At 29.1% G+C, this 15533-nt stretch overlaps 2 pseudogenes; both read right to left on the bottom strand.

Moving 5' to 3' along the window:
* Positions 1-898: 898 nt before the first annotated feature.
* On the bottom strand, positions 899-3235 carry LOC135586289 (alpha-galactosidase 1-like; annotated as a pseudogene).
* A 4861-nt stretch (positions 3236-8096) lies between these two features.
* Positions 8097-10469, bottom strand: LOC135613927 (alpha-galactosidase 1-like; annotated as a pseudogene).
* Between the last annotated feature and the right edge of the window lie 5064 nt (positions 10470-15533).

The raw sequence follows: 15533 nt of genomic DNA, 5'->3' as shown, positions 1-15533 counted from the left end.
ATATAAATTTATAATATTATCAATAAAAATTTAGTAAGTGATAATCATCAGTACCACAAAGAATCGAGATCATGATTAAGGGATTCTAAATCATGATTTATCACGATCTTCTAAATATTTTAAAATTATATTATCATAATCTTAAATTATAAAATTTATAATAATAGATTATCATGATTCTATCAATAAAAAAGAATATGTTTTTTCTAAATTATGAAATAATATAGATATCATTGAGATAAAATTATCACGATCTTATAGATATTTTAAAAATATATTATTATAATTTTAAATTATAAAATATTATCTTGATTCAATCAATAATAAAGATTTCCGATATGATTTATCACGATCTCCTAAATATTTTAATATTATATTATCATAATTGTAAATTATAGAATTGATAATTATTAAATGACGGTGAGATTTCTTAACAACCAAATTGCCCTATCAAAATCAAAAATTAAATGAAAAGTGATCAAATCTACAAATAAGTTCCTAAAATGCTTGAAAAATTATAAGCACACAATTCAAAAATAGTCCATAACACATTTAATGGGACGCGTACGATGACACTCTCGACGCGGCACAAGCACAGGGATGAGATGAGATCCCCACAACCCACTCGCTCATCGCGTGATCTTCAAACGTTAAAATCGATCCCCGATCGGAACCATAGCTTACGCACATGAAAAAGAATATCACAGTATGCAATTTCTTAGGGAAAACAAGTCAGGAATAAAAAAAGCTCGTATTCCTCAATTTCATTAAAATACCATCAAATTCAAGCATCGAATTTGTACATGAATTTATTCATCCTACGAGCCATCTACTTCATTAAAATACCAATAAATTCAAGCATCGAATTTGTACATGTATTTATTCATCCGAGCAGTGACTAGACTTTCAGTTCATCCTCTTCTGATAATGTAAGAGGCGTCAACAGAAACATCTTGCAGGCATGGTGGTGCACGTTGACTCTCAGTTCGTTCACGAACCTCTTCTCCAATGTCGTATGCTATAGCAACCAATAATGTACAACCATGTTAACTACAACTGTCAATCGGTGACTACAATGTGTAGGAGAAGATGGCGAAACATTTGGAGTACCTTCCAAATGTGATGATTCTGAATTCAGGGGAACGGTTCAACAGAACAACTACAGTTCTGTATCCAGAGAGAGGTCCTGCCCAAACCTACATCCAAACTTCCATGATCTCAGGACTTGCGTGCTTCATGGGATGGCAGAATATGAGAACAACTTGCAATGCCAATTACCAACCTCGGAATCTCCATACATTCGCACCTTCTTAGCTTCAACACCGAGAGGATCTGTTCATCAAAAAACAAACCATATGTGAAAGCCATGCGCATGAGAGCCCCATCGATCGAACTCGTCGCATATGCCTACGTTGGTTTATAGCAATCACTTCCTCGTTGCCAAGGATAGCCAAGGTTTCCTTGGTCATGCTCCTTACATCACAACCGATAATAAGAGGAGCCTGCAAGGATGGATTAGATTAGAGTGGAGCAATATGTAAATAGAATCTTCACCATGCAGAAAGATAATGAGAGAGAGAGAGAGAGAGAGAGAGAGAGAAAGAGAGAGTTATGCTACCTTGTAGGCAGCCCAGAGGCTGAAGTGCACGATTTACTTATCGTTACTCATACCACCATTTCCAACTTCGAGCATGTCTGGATCTATAGACGTAAGCCGACAGATGTCTTGCACAAAAAATGATGGGATCGGCTAATTATGCAGGCACTTACCATTCCAACCGCCGGGCCTTGCATGCTCAGCGTAAACTTCATTCTGATCTGCCCTCGAGACCATACTGCAACATAAAGAAACAACAAACATTATGCCACACAAGAACATCAAGAAGAAACAAAGATGAATGACCGTACCTTTCCCATGAATCGTTTATGTCGAAAGTTGTTCTCCAACTATTCCCCAACTTGTCAGCCCAAAATGCCGAGTGCATGTCTCCCCTGAATCAGAGAGAATAAGAGCAGAGTCGATCAGCGAAGAAGCAAGAATTGTTTGCTCATATTATCTAGTATTCTTTTTCTTCTTTACCATTCACTTAGAGAGACAAAAATTGGTCTTCCTGTTCTCATCAGAGCTCGAGTCATCTCAGGATACCTATATCGACAGTTCTTCCTTGTTTTAGTGGCACACACGAAATCTCACCGAGACAAAAAAAAAAAAAAAAAACCTTAGCGCTTCATCGGTTTCAAATCATCATTGTTACAGTTGTTGTACTTGAGGTAATCAATGCCCTGGTACAAGAATAAGAAGAATCAAAAAGCTAATTCGTATCAGAGAAAGCTTCAACAATTCGACCACGCACGCTCACCCAGGAAGCAAAAGTTTTAGCATCTTTCTGCTCATGACCAAGCGAACCTGGCATCGTCTGGCTGCATGTTTGGTGCCTACAATGCCCGACAAGTCTTATTTCAAGAACTCACAGATCGAGACAGTCATAAAGAGATGATCAGGATTCATTGTTCCGCTAGACTTACCCTGCGTCCGAGTAAATACCAAGTTTAAGCCCCTTGCCATGAACATAATCCGCAAGAGCTTTGATTCCTGATGGAAATGTCAACCTTTTTGGCACCATATAACCCTGGAAGCATCCATGAATGACCATGAGAGTTGATGAAACACTAAAATGGATGCCTTGAAGTATTTATGAGCAATACACTTGATGCATCATATCATAAATCAGTCAATAAAACCCCATTTACAAACCATTGAATCGCGATCATGCTCATCCCAACAATCATCTAAATGTCCATGCCATAGACAATTCATCATATTTACTCTCTCTAAATCTAAAGAAAATGAAATTGTGAGTGAGGTTGTGAAAGACATACCTATGTTGACATATCGATATCCAAGTTTAGCAAGCCCAGTAGACACCAATGCATCCGCTATAACACCGAAACAAAGCATCACTAGCATGTCATAAACCGATCTACTTATTTTTTGTTAGAGAAAACACATCAATATATTTGTACCTGATTTTCTAATTATAGTCTCGTTGATATCGCAATAAAAGTGATTCCAAGTGTTCCAACTACTCTTAAAGTACATCTTATGATCAGAGAAATTTACATGAATCTATCAAATAAATGAAAAAAAAACATACCCCATGAGAGGAGTCATCCCAAGCCCATTCGCGAGCAGATTCCGACGCTCGCATTCGCGAGCAGATTCTGACGCTCGCATTCGCGAGCAGATTCTGACGCTCGCATTCGCGAGCAGATTCTGACGCTCGGTCTTTCTATGCCAATCAAACGTGGGCTACACAACATCACCACCACGATCATCATCAAACTGATTTACTTCTTAGGGCTTTATAGCAATCAAAGACACCCTATTCCGTTAGTATGATAGGGATTTTCTATTAGGAAAGATATCGATAAGATTATCATGATCTCATAGATATTTTTAGAATATATTATTAAATTTTAAATTATAAAATATTATCTTGATTACATCAATAATAAAGATTAGTTTCCGATATGATTTATCACGATCTCCTTAATATTTTAATATTATATTATCATAATCGTAAATTACAGAATTGATAATAATATATTACAATGATTCTATCAATAATAAAGAAAATACTTTTTAATTATAAAATAATATAGAAATCATTAAAATAAGATTATCAAGATCTCATTGATATTTTAAAAATATTTTATTAAAATTTCATATTATAAAATATTATCTTGATTATATCAATAATAAAGATTAGATCTCAAAATGATTTCCGAAATTATGAAATAATTGAATAAATATTTTTTAAATTTTTATTTGTGCATATAAATTTATAATCATTATCAATAAAAATTTAGTGAGTCATAAACATCGGTACAGTAAAATCATAATGTCTTAGGGCGAGCTTTATATCCATATAAAAAATCTCTCTAGAATGAGTTAATGTAACAAATAATCTAAATCACGATCAAGAGATTCTAAATCTTCTTAATATTTTTATATTATATTATCATAATCATAAATTATAAAATTTATAATAATAGTTATCATGATTCTATTAATAAAAAAGAAAATGTTTTTCTAAATTATTAAATAATATAGATATCATTGAGATAATATTATCACGATCTTATAGATATTTTGAAAATATATTATTATAATTTTAAATTAAATAATATTATCTTGATTCTATTAATAGTAAAGATTAGATCCCAAAATGATTTTTGAAATTATTAAAATAATTTAATAAATTTTTTATAATTATTTTTTAAATGAAAATATAGTTTTTTTTTTAATTTTTATTTATATATATAAATTTATAATCACTATCAACAAAAATTTAGTGAGTGATAATCATCGGTACCACCTCTTAGGGTGAGTTTTATATCCATTACCAAAATCTCTCTAGAATGAGAGTGTAACAAAGAATCGAGATGATTAAGAGATTCTAAATGATGATAAACCATGATATGATTTATTAATATCTCATTAATATTTTAATATTATATTCTAATAATAATAAATTATAAAATTTATAATAATATATTATCATAATTCTATTAATAAAAAATAACATGTTTTTCTAAATTATTAAATAATATAGATATCATTGAGAAAAAATTATCATGATCTCAAAAATATTTTAAGAATATATTATTATAATTTTAAATTATAAAATATTATCTTAATTCTATTAATAATAAAGATTAAATCTCAAAATGATTTATGAAATTATGAAATAATTTAATAAAATTCTATAATTATTTTTTTAAAATAAAATATATAATAATTATATTTTTATTTGTCCATATAAATTTATAATCATTAAAATAAAAATTTAGTGACTCATAATCATCGGTACCGTTAATTCATCACGTATTATGATGAGTTTTATATCTATTACCAAAAATCTCTCTAAAATGAGTTAATGTAACAAATAATCAAGATCATGATTAAGAGATTCTAAATCAATGTAAACCATGATATGATTTATCATGATCTTTTTAATATTTTAATATTATATTATCATAATCCTAAATGATAGATTCTATCAATAATAATGAAAATCTTTTTCTAAATTATGAAATAATATATATATATATATATATTATTGAGATAAGATAATCACGATCACATAGATATTTTTAGAATATATTATTATAATTTTATATTATAAAATATTATCTTGATTCTATCAATAATAAAGATTAGATCTCAAAATGATTTTCAAAATTATGAAATAATTTAATAAATATTTTTATAATTATTTTTTAAAATAAAATATATAATTATTATACTTTTAAAATTTTTATTTATACATATAAATTTATAATCATTATCAATAAAAATTTAGTGAGTGATAATTATTGGTACCGTTAATTCATGACGTCTTATGGTGAGTTTTATATCAATTACCAAAAATCTCTCTAGAATGAGTTAGTGTAACCATGATATGTTTTATCACGATCTCCTTAGTATTTTAATATTTTATTATTATAAAATTTATAATAATATATTTTCATGATTCTATCAATAATAAAGAACATGTTTTCTAAATTATGAAATAATATAGATATCATTAAGATTATCATGATCTCATAGATATTTTAAGAATATATTATTATAATTTTTATTTATAAAATATTATCTTAATTCTATTAATAATAAAGATTAGATCTTAAAATGATTTATGAAATTATGAAATAATTTAATAAATATTTTTATAATTATTTTTTAAATAACATATATAATTATTATATTTTATAATTATTATTTTTGTATATAAATTTATAATCATTATTAATAAAAAAATTAGTGAGTCATACTCATTGGTACCGTTAATTTATGGCCTGGTGAGCTTTATATTCATACCAAAAATCTCTCTAGAATGAGTTTGTGTAATAAAAAATCATGATCAAGATCAAGGGATTATCACGATCTCCTTAATATTTTAATATTATAATATCATAATTATATATTATAAAATTTATAATAATATATTATCATGATTCTATTAATAATAAAGAATATACTTTTATAAATTACGAAATAATATAGATATCATTGAGATAAGATTATCACGATCTCATCGATATTTTGAGAATATATTATTATAATTTTAAATTATAAAAAATGATCTTGATTATATCATTGATAAAGATTAGATCTCAAAAATATTTCCAAAATTATGAAGTAATTTAATAAATATTTTTTTATATAATTATTTTTTAAATAAAAAATATAATTATAATTTTTTATAATAATTATTAATAAAAATTTAGTGAGTCATGCTCATCGATGCCATTAATTTATGACGTCTTGTTAATTTAGTATAACAAAAAATCTTGATCACTAAATCATGATAAACCAAGGTATGATTTATCATGATATTTTTAATATTTTTATATTATGTTATCATAATTCTAAATTATAAAATTTATAATAATATATTACCATGATTCTATCAATAATAAAGAATATATTTTTCTAAATAATGAAATAATATAGATATCATTTAGATAAATTATCACGATCTCATTGATATTTTGAGAATATATTATTATAATTTTAAAATATAAAATATTATTTTGATTATATCAATGATAAATATTAGATCTCAAAAAGGTTTCTGAAATTATGAAATAATTTAATAAATATTTTTTATATTTATTTTTTAAAATAAAAATATATAATTATTATATTTTTATATTTTTTATTTGTGCATATAAATTTATAATCATTATTAATAAAAATTTAGCGAGTCATATTCAGTACCGTTAATTCATAACGGTGAGCTTTATATCCAAACCATGATACGATTTATCAAGATCTCCTTAATATTTTAATATTATATTTTTATAATATTAAATTATAAACTTTATAATAATATAGTATAATGATTCTAACAATAATGAAGAACATGTTTTTCTAAATTATGAAATAATATAGATATCATTGATATAAGATTATCTTATAGATATTTGGAAAATATATTATTATAATTTTAAAATATAAAATATTACCTTGATTTTATCAATAATAAAGATTAGATCTCAAAATAATTTCCAAAATTATGAAATAATTTAATAATTTTTTATAATTTTTATATTTATTATATTTTTATATTTTTATTTATGCATATAAATTTATAATTGTTATCAATAAAAATTTAGTGAGTCATACTTTTGGTACCTTCAATTCATGACATCATAGGGTGAGCTTTATATCCATACGAAAAATCTCTCTAAAATGAGTTATTATAAAAAAAAAGTGATTAAAGAATTCCAAATCATTTTCAACCATGATATGATTTATCATGATCTACTTAATATTTTAATATTATATTATAATATCTTAAATTATAAAATTTATAATAATATTTAATAATGATTCTATCAATAATAAAGATTATGATTTTCTAAATTATGAAATAATATAGATATCACGATCTCATCGATATTTTAAAAATATATTATTATAATTTAAATTATAAAATATTAACTTAATTATATCAATGATAAAGATTAGATCCCAAAATGATTTCCAAAATTATAAAATAATTTAATAAATATTTTTTATAATTATTTTTAAAATAAAACATATAATTAATATTAATTTGTGCATATAAATTTATAATTATTATCAATAAATTTAGAATTATTGATAATAAATTTATAATTATTATCAATAAATTTATAATTATAAATTTATAATTATTTATAATTTATGACGGTGAGATTTCTTAACAACCAAATTGCCCTATCAAAATCAAAAATCAAATAAAAAGTGATCAAATCTACAAATAAGTTCCTAAAATGCTTCGAAAATTATAAGCACGAAATTCAAAAATAGCTCGTCGCATGATCTTCGATTTACGCGCATGAAAAGGAATATCACAGTATGCGATTTCTTAGGAGAAACAAGTCATGAATAAAAAAAGCTCGTATTCCTCAATTTTATTAAAATACCTTCAAATTCACGAATTTGTATATGAATTTATTCATCCTACGAGCCATCTACCTCATTAAAATACCAATAAATTCAAACATCGAATTTGTACATGTATTTATTCATCTGAGCAGGACTAGACTTTCGGTTCATCCTCTTCTGATAGTGTAATCAACAGGAACATCTTGCAAGCATGGTGGTGCACGTCGGTTGTCAGTTCATTCACGAACCTCTTCTCCAGTGTCGCATGCTACAGCAACCAATAATGTACAACCATGTTAACTATAATTGGTAATCGGTGACTGCAATGTGTAAGAGAAGATGACGAAACATTTGGAGTACCTTCCAAAGATCTCTGACTTCCACAACCGTGTTTGGTGGAAGACCGATGTCATCCTATTGGGCTGTGATGGTTCTGAATTCAGGGGAACGGTTCAACAGAATGACTACAGTTCTGTATCCAGAGAGAGGTCCTGCCCAAACCTACATCCAAACTTCATAATCTCAAAACTTGCGTGCTTCATAGGATGGTAGAATATGAGAACAACTTGCAATGCCAATTACCAACCTCGGAATCTCCATACATTCGCACCTTCTTAGCTTGAACACCGAGAGGATCTCAAAACACAAACCATATGTGAAAGTCATGCGCATGAGAGCCCCATCGATCGAACTCGTCACATATGCCTACCTTGGTTTACAGCAATCACTTCCTCGTTGCCAAGGATAGCCAAGGTTTCCTTGGTCATGCTCCTTACATCACAACCGATAATAAGAGGAGCCTCCAAGGATGGATTAGATTGGAGTGGAGCAATATGTAAATAGAATCTTCACCATGCAAAAAGATAATGAGAGAGAGAGAGAGAGAGAGAGAGAGTTATGCTACCTTGGAAGCAGCCCAGAGGCTGAAGTGCACGATGTACTCATCGTTACTCATACCACCATTTCCAACTTCGAGCATGTCTGGATCTATAGACATAAGCCGACATGTCAGACGTCTTGCACAAAAAATGATGGGATCGGCTAATTATGCAGGCACTTACCATTCCAACCACCAGGCCTTGCATGCTCAGCGTAAACCTCATTCTGATCTGCCCTCGAGACCATACTGCAACATAAAGAAACAACAAACATTCTGCCACACAAGAACATCAAGAAGAAACAAAGATGAATGACCGTACCTTTCCCATGAATCGTTTATGTCGAAAGTTGTTCTCCAACTATTCCCCAACTTGTCAGCCCAAAAAGCCGAGTGCATGTCTCCCCTGAATCAGAGAGAATAAGAGCAGAGTCGATCAGCGAATAAGCAAGAATTGTTTGCTCATATTATCTAGTATTCTTTTTCTTCTTTACCATTCACTTAGAGAGACAAAAATTGGTCTTCCTGTTCTCATCAGAGCTCGAGTCATCTCAGGATACCTATATCGACAGTTCTTCCTTGTTTTAGTAGCACACACGAAATCTCACCGAGACAAAAAAAAAAAAAAGAAAACCTTGGCGCTTCATCGGTTTCAAATCATCATTGTTACAGTTGTTGTACTTGAGGTAATCAATGCCCTGGTACAAGAATAAGAAGAATCAAAAAGCTAATTCGTATCAGAGAAAGCTTCAACAATTCGACCACGCACGCTCACCCAGGAAGCAAAAGTTTTAGCATCTTTCTGCTCATGACCAAGCGAACCTGGCATCGTCTGGCTGCATGTTTGGTGCCTACAATGCCCGACAAGTCTTATTTCAAGAACTCACAGATCGAGACAGTCATGAAGAGATGATCAGGATTCATTGTTCTGCTAGACTTACCCTGCGTCCGAGTAAATACCAAGTTTAAGCCCCTTGCCATGAACATAATCCGCAAGAGCTTTGATTCCTGATGGAAACGTCAACCTTTTTGGCACCATATAACCCTGGAAGCATCCATGAATGACCATGAGAGTTGATGAAACACTAAAACGGATGCCTTGAAGTATTTATGAGCAATACACTTGATGCATCATATCATAAATCAGTCAATAAAACCCCATTTACAAACCATTGAATCGCGATCATGCTCATCCCAACAATCATCTAAATGTCCATGCCATAGACAATTCATCATATTTACTCTCTCTAAATCTAAAGAAAATGAAATTGTGAGTGAGGTTGTGAAAGACATACCTATGTTGACATATCGATATCCAAGTTTAGCAAGCCCAGTAGACACCAATGCATCCGCTATAACACCGAAACAAAGCATCACTAGCATGTCATAAACCGATCTACTTATTTTTTGTTAGAAAAAACACATCAATATATTTGTACCTGATTTTCTAATTATAGTCTCGTTGATATCGCAATAAAAGTGATTCCAAGTGTTCCAACTACTCTTAAAGTACATCTCATGATCAGAGAAATTTACATGAATCTATCAAATAAATGAAAAAAAAACATACCCCATGAGAGGAGTCATCCCAAGCCCATTCGCGAGCAGATTCTGACGCTCGCATTCGTGAGCAGATTCTGACGCTCGCATTCGCGAGCAGATTCTGACGCTCGCATTCGCGAGCAGATTCTGACGCTCGGTCTTTCTACGCCAATCAAACGTGGGCTACACAACATCACCACCGCGATCATCACCAAACTGATTTACTTCTTAGGGCTTTATAGCAATCAAAGACACCCTATTCCGTTTGTATGATAGGGATTTTCTATTAGGAAAGATATCGATAAGATTATCATGATCTCATAGATATTTTTAGAATATATTATTAAATTTTAAATTATAAAATATTATCTTGATTACATCAATAATAAAGATTAGTTTCCGATATGATTTATGACGATCTCCTTAATATTTTAATATTATATTATCATAATCGTAAATTACAGAATTGATAATAATATATTACAATGATTCTATCAATAATAAAGAAAATACTTTTTAATTATAAAATAATATAGAAATCATTAAAATAAGATTATCAAGATCTCATTGATATTTTAAAAATATTTTATTAAAATTTCATATTATAAAATATTATCTTGATTATATCAATAATAAAGATTAGATCTCAAAATGATTTCCGAAATTATGAAATAATTGAATAAATATTTTTTAAATTTTTATTTGTGCATATAAATTTATAATCATTATCAATAAAAATTTAGTGAGTCATAAACATCGGTACAGTAAAATCATGATGTCTTAGGGCGAGCTTTATATCCATATAAAAAATCTCTCTAGAATGAGTTAATGTAACAAATAATCTAAATCACGATCGAGAGATTCTAAATCTTCTTAATATTTTTATATTATATTATCATAATCATAAATTATAAAATTTATAACAATAGTTATCATGATTCTATTAATAAAAAAGAAAATGTTTTTCTAAATTATTAAATAATATAGATATCATTGAGATAATATTATAACGATCTTATAGATATTTTGAAAATATATTATTATAATTTTAAATTAAATAATATTATCTTGATTCTATAAATAGTAAAGATTAGATCCCAAAATGATTTTTGAAATTATTAAAATAATTTAATAAATTTTTTATAATTATTTTTTAAATGAAAATATATTTTTTTTTATAATTTTTATTTATATATATAAATTTATAATCACTATCAACAAAAATTTAGTGAGTGATAATCATCGGTACCACCTCTTAGGGTGAGTTTTATATCCATTACCAAAATCTCTCTAGAATGAGAGAGTGTAACAAAGAATCGAGATGATTAAGAGATTCTAAATGATGATAAACCATGATATGATTTATTAATATCTCATTAATATTTTAATATTATATTCTAATAATAATAAATTATAAAATTTATAATAATATATTATCATAATTCTATTAATAAAAAATAACATGTTTTTCTAAATTATTAAATAATATAGATATCATTGAGAAAAAATTATCATGATCTCAAAAATATTTTAAGAATATATTATTATAATTTTAAATTATAAAATATTATCTTAATTCTATTAATAATAAAGATTAAATCTCAAAATGATTTATGAAATTATGAAATAATTTAATAAAATTCTATAATTATTTTTTTAAAATAAAATATATAATAATTATATTTTTATTTGTCCATATAAATTTATAATCATTAAAATAAAAATTTAGTGACTCATAATCATCGGTACCGTTAATTCATCACGTATTATGATGAGTTTTATATCTATTACCAAAAATCTCTCTAAAATGAGTTAATGTAACAAATAATCATGATCATGATTAAGAGATTCTAAATCAATGTAAACCATGATATGATTTATCATGATCTTTTTAATATTTTAATATTATATTATCATAATCCTAAATGATAGATTCTATCAATAATAATGAAAATCTTTTTCTAAATTATGGAATAATATATATATATTATTGAGATAAGATAATCACGATCACATAGATATTTTGAGAATATATTATTATAATTTTATATTATAAAATATTATCTTGATTCTATCAATAATAAAGATTAGATCTCAAAATGATTTTCAAAATTATGAAATAATTTAATAAATATTTTTATAATTATTTTTTAAAATAAAATATATAATTATTATACTTTTAAAATTTTTATTTATACATATAAATTTATAATCATTATCAATAAAAATTTAGTGAGTGATAATTATTGGTACCGTTAATTCATGACGTCTTATGGTGAGTTTTATATCAATTACCAAAAATCTCTCTAGAATGAGTTAGTGTAACCATGATATGTTTTATCCAAGGTTCGCCATACCGATGTGTACCGCCCGGTACGGGCGGTACGTACCGGTCCGAGAGGCGACCGGTACGCGGACCGCCCTCTACCGGGCGGTACACCAAAAAAAGTATATATCGGGCGGTAACGGTCGAAATTTCGACCGTTACCGCCCGGTACCATTCGGTAACGGTCGATTTCGACCGTTACCGCCCGATACCACTCGGTAACGGTCGAAATCGACCGTTACCACACTGTAGCAGTGCTACAGTGCTCCAACGGTCAAATTGACCGTTGGAGCCCTTTCTCCTCCTATTTAAACTAATCTTCTCTCCCCTATTTCATTATACTCTCTTAAACTCTCTCTTAAACATTTCTTTTCTCTCATAAACTCTATAAAACAACGATTTGTGAATTCAATCGAGGTAAATTTGGGAAGATTAAGAGGAAGAACTTTCTAATCAAGAGGTATGTTTTTGTTTTCTTTAATTAGAGAGTAATTAAGTTATTTAATGCTACGATTAGTTATTTTAATGATGATTTAATCGAAATTTGTTTGATTTTATATCAATTTAATGTCTTTAATACCTATTAGGGTATTTGTCATGTTTATAGTGGTGAAAGAGAAGTAAATGATTAGTGTAGATAAATGATAAGTTTATCATAATTTGAATTTTGAATCATATTGGATTAAAATTACATATTTAATGTTTCTTTTATGTGTTTAACATATATATGATGGTAAAATAAGTTTAATTATGTTTTATTAAAGTTATTTAATACTGTAATTAGTTATTTTTACGATGATTTAATCAAAATTTATTCGATTTTATGTGAATCCAATATCTTTAATATCTATTAGAGTATTTTCCATGTTTATAATGTTGAAAGAGAAATAATTAGTGAAAAATTAACTATATTAATCACATAATTAGTGTATCTAATGATTTTAATACTTCTTTTATGCACGTAACATATTTATGATAATAAAATATGATTAGTTATGTTTTAATAAAATTACTTAATATTGTGATTAGTGATTTATGATCGATATTTGGTCAATTTAATATGTTTATACTTTATAGTTTATTTGATTTAAATTTGATAGGATCATGGCACCAAAGGAACAGTCACACGATGATGCATGGGTTCATGCCCGAAAGCTAGATGGAAACCGTCATCATTGGCAATGTATTTATTGTGACTACATTGGTAAAGGTGGAGGAATAACTCGAGTAAAAATGTATTTGGCTGGTGGGTATCCTGACGTTGCAAAATGCAAGAAGGTTCCAACGGAGATCCGTAAATTATTTCAAAGCAAGATGAAACAAGCAAAGGAAGATGCATTAAAAAAGAAGGCAAGAGTTGAGGAAGAATATCATAGGGCTACACAGGAACCAGTTTATGATCAGTATGAGGGTTGCGGCGATGAAGTCGACCCGGATCTCACAGCTGGGATTCGTGCATCATTGGAGCATCAGCATACGGTCGATGAAGCAATGAGGCATCGACGACCTGACTCACAATTAGAGCATGGTAGTGGTAGTGGAATCCAGAGGTCAACCAGCATGAGGCAACCAATTGCTCCTTCTCAGTTAGGCCGAACTAGTAGCATGAGGTATGGTGGACTCCGTGGTTTTATGAGAGGTCTTGGCAGGAGGTCCGCACCAGATATTGTTGATATTGATCCGCAAGCCTATCCCCCACAAACAGCGAAACAGACACAGATTGACGATGCATATACAAAAGAAAAAAAACGGGATATTGGGAAGGCAATCTCAAAATGGTTCAACTTTCATAGGATTCCAGCCAACACAGCCCAAGGTCCATATTATCAGAGCATGATCTCCTCTATTCAAAAGTCTGGCACGGGGATCCAACCTCCAACACCGAAGGAGATTCACGGCGTGTACTTAGATGAGGAGGTGGCAGAACTAAAGGATTGGATCAAATCCTTCAAGAGGCAATGGGATGAATATGGGGTGACATTGATGTGTGACAGTTGGACAGGACCAACAAGAATGAGTATCATCAACTTTCTTGTTTATTGCAATAGAAGAGTGGTGTTTCATAAGTCCGTTAATGTTTCTGAAAAGATCCAAGATGCAAACTACATTGAGAGCTTGATGGACACTATGGTAGAGGAGATTGGACCACAGTATGTTGTCCAAATAATAACCGACAATGGAGCGAATTTCAAAAAAGCCGGTTTGCAATTGATGGAAAAAAGAAAAACTTTGTTTTGGACTCCATGTGCAGCTCATTGCATAGATCTAATGCTAAAGGATATTGGTGAGTTGGATACGGTCAAGAAATGTGTAGCTCGAGCACAATCAATTACAAAGTTTATATATAATCATCATTGGGTCCACGCATTAATGCAAAAGTATGTAAATGGTGAGATACTTCGACCTGGAATTACTCGGTTTGCTACAAATTTTATTGCATTAAAATCATTACAGCAAAAAAGACATGGCTTGAAGGCAATGGCTAGCTCACAAGAGTGGTCTGAATCCAGATATTCGAAATTGAGTGATGGAAAGAAGATAGAAAAGGCCATTCTTTCATCTAGATTTTGGGAGACTATAGCAGAAATCATAAAAGGTGTGGAACCACTTTATATTGTCCTCCGTAAGGTCGATATGGACAAGCGTCCACAAATGCCGTATCTTAAATATATGCTGATTTCAGCAAGAGAGGAGGTCAGGAAAGCATTCAAAGATGATTTTAAGGCCGACCAATACGTACGAATCATTGATCGTCGGACCGAAGTTCATATGGATCAAGATATCCATAATGCAGGTAAATTCATATTCAAAAATACTTAATTTATTATTATTTAGATAATAAATTA

Source organism: Musa acuminata, chromosome BXJ2-6 (assembly GCF_036884655.1).
Source record: "Musa acuminata AAA Group cultivar baxijiao chromosome BXJ2-6, Cavendish_Baxijiao_AAA, whole genome shotgun sequence".
NCBI classification, from domain to species: Eukaryota; Viridiplantae; Streptophyta; class Magnoliopsida; order Zingiberales; family Musaceae; genus Musa; species Musa acuminata.
The sequence above is the reverse complement of the archived record's forward strand: the minus strand, read 5'-3'. Positions and strand labels throughout refer to the sequence as shown.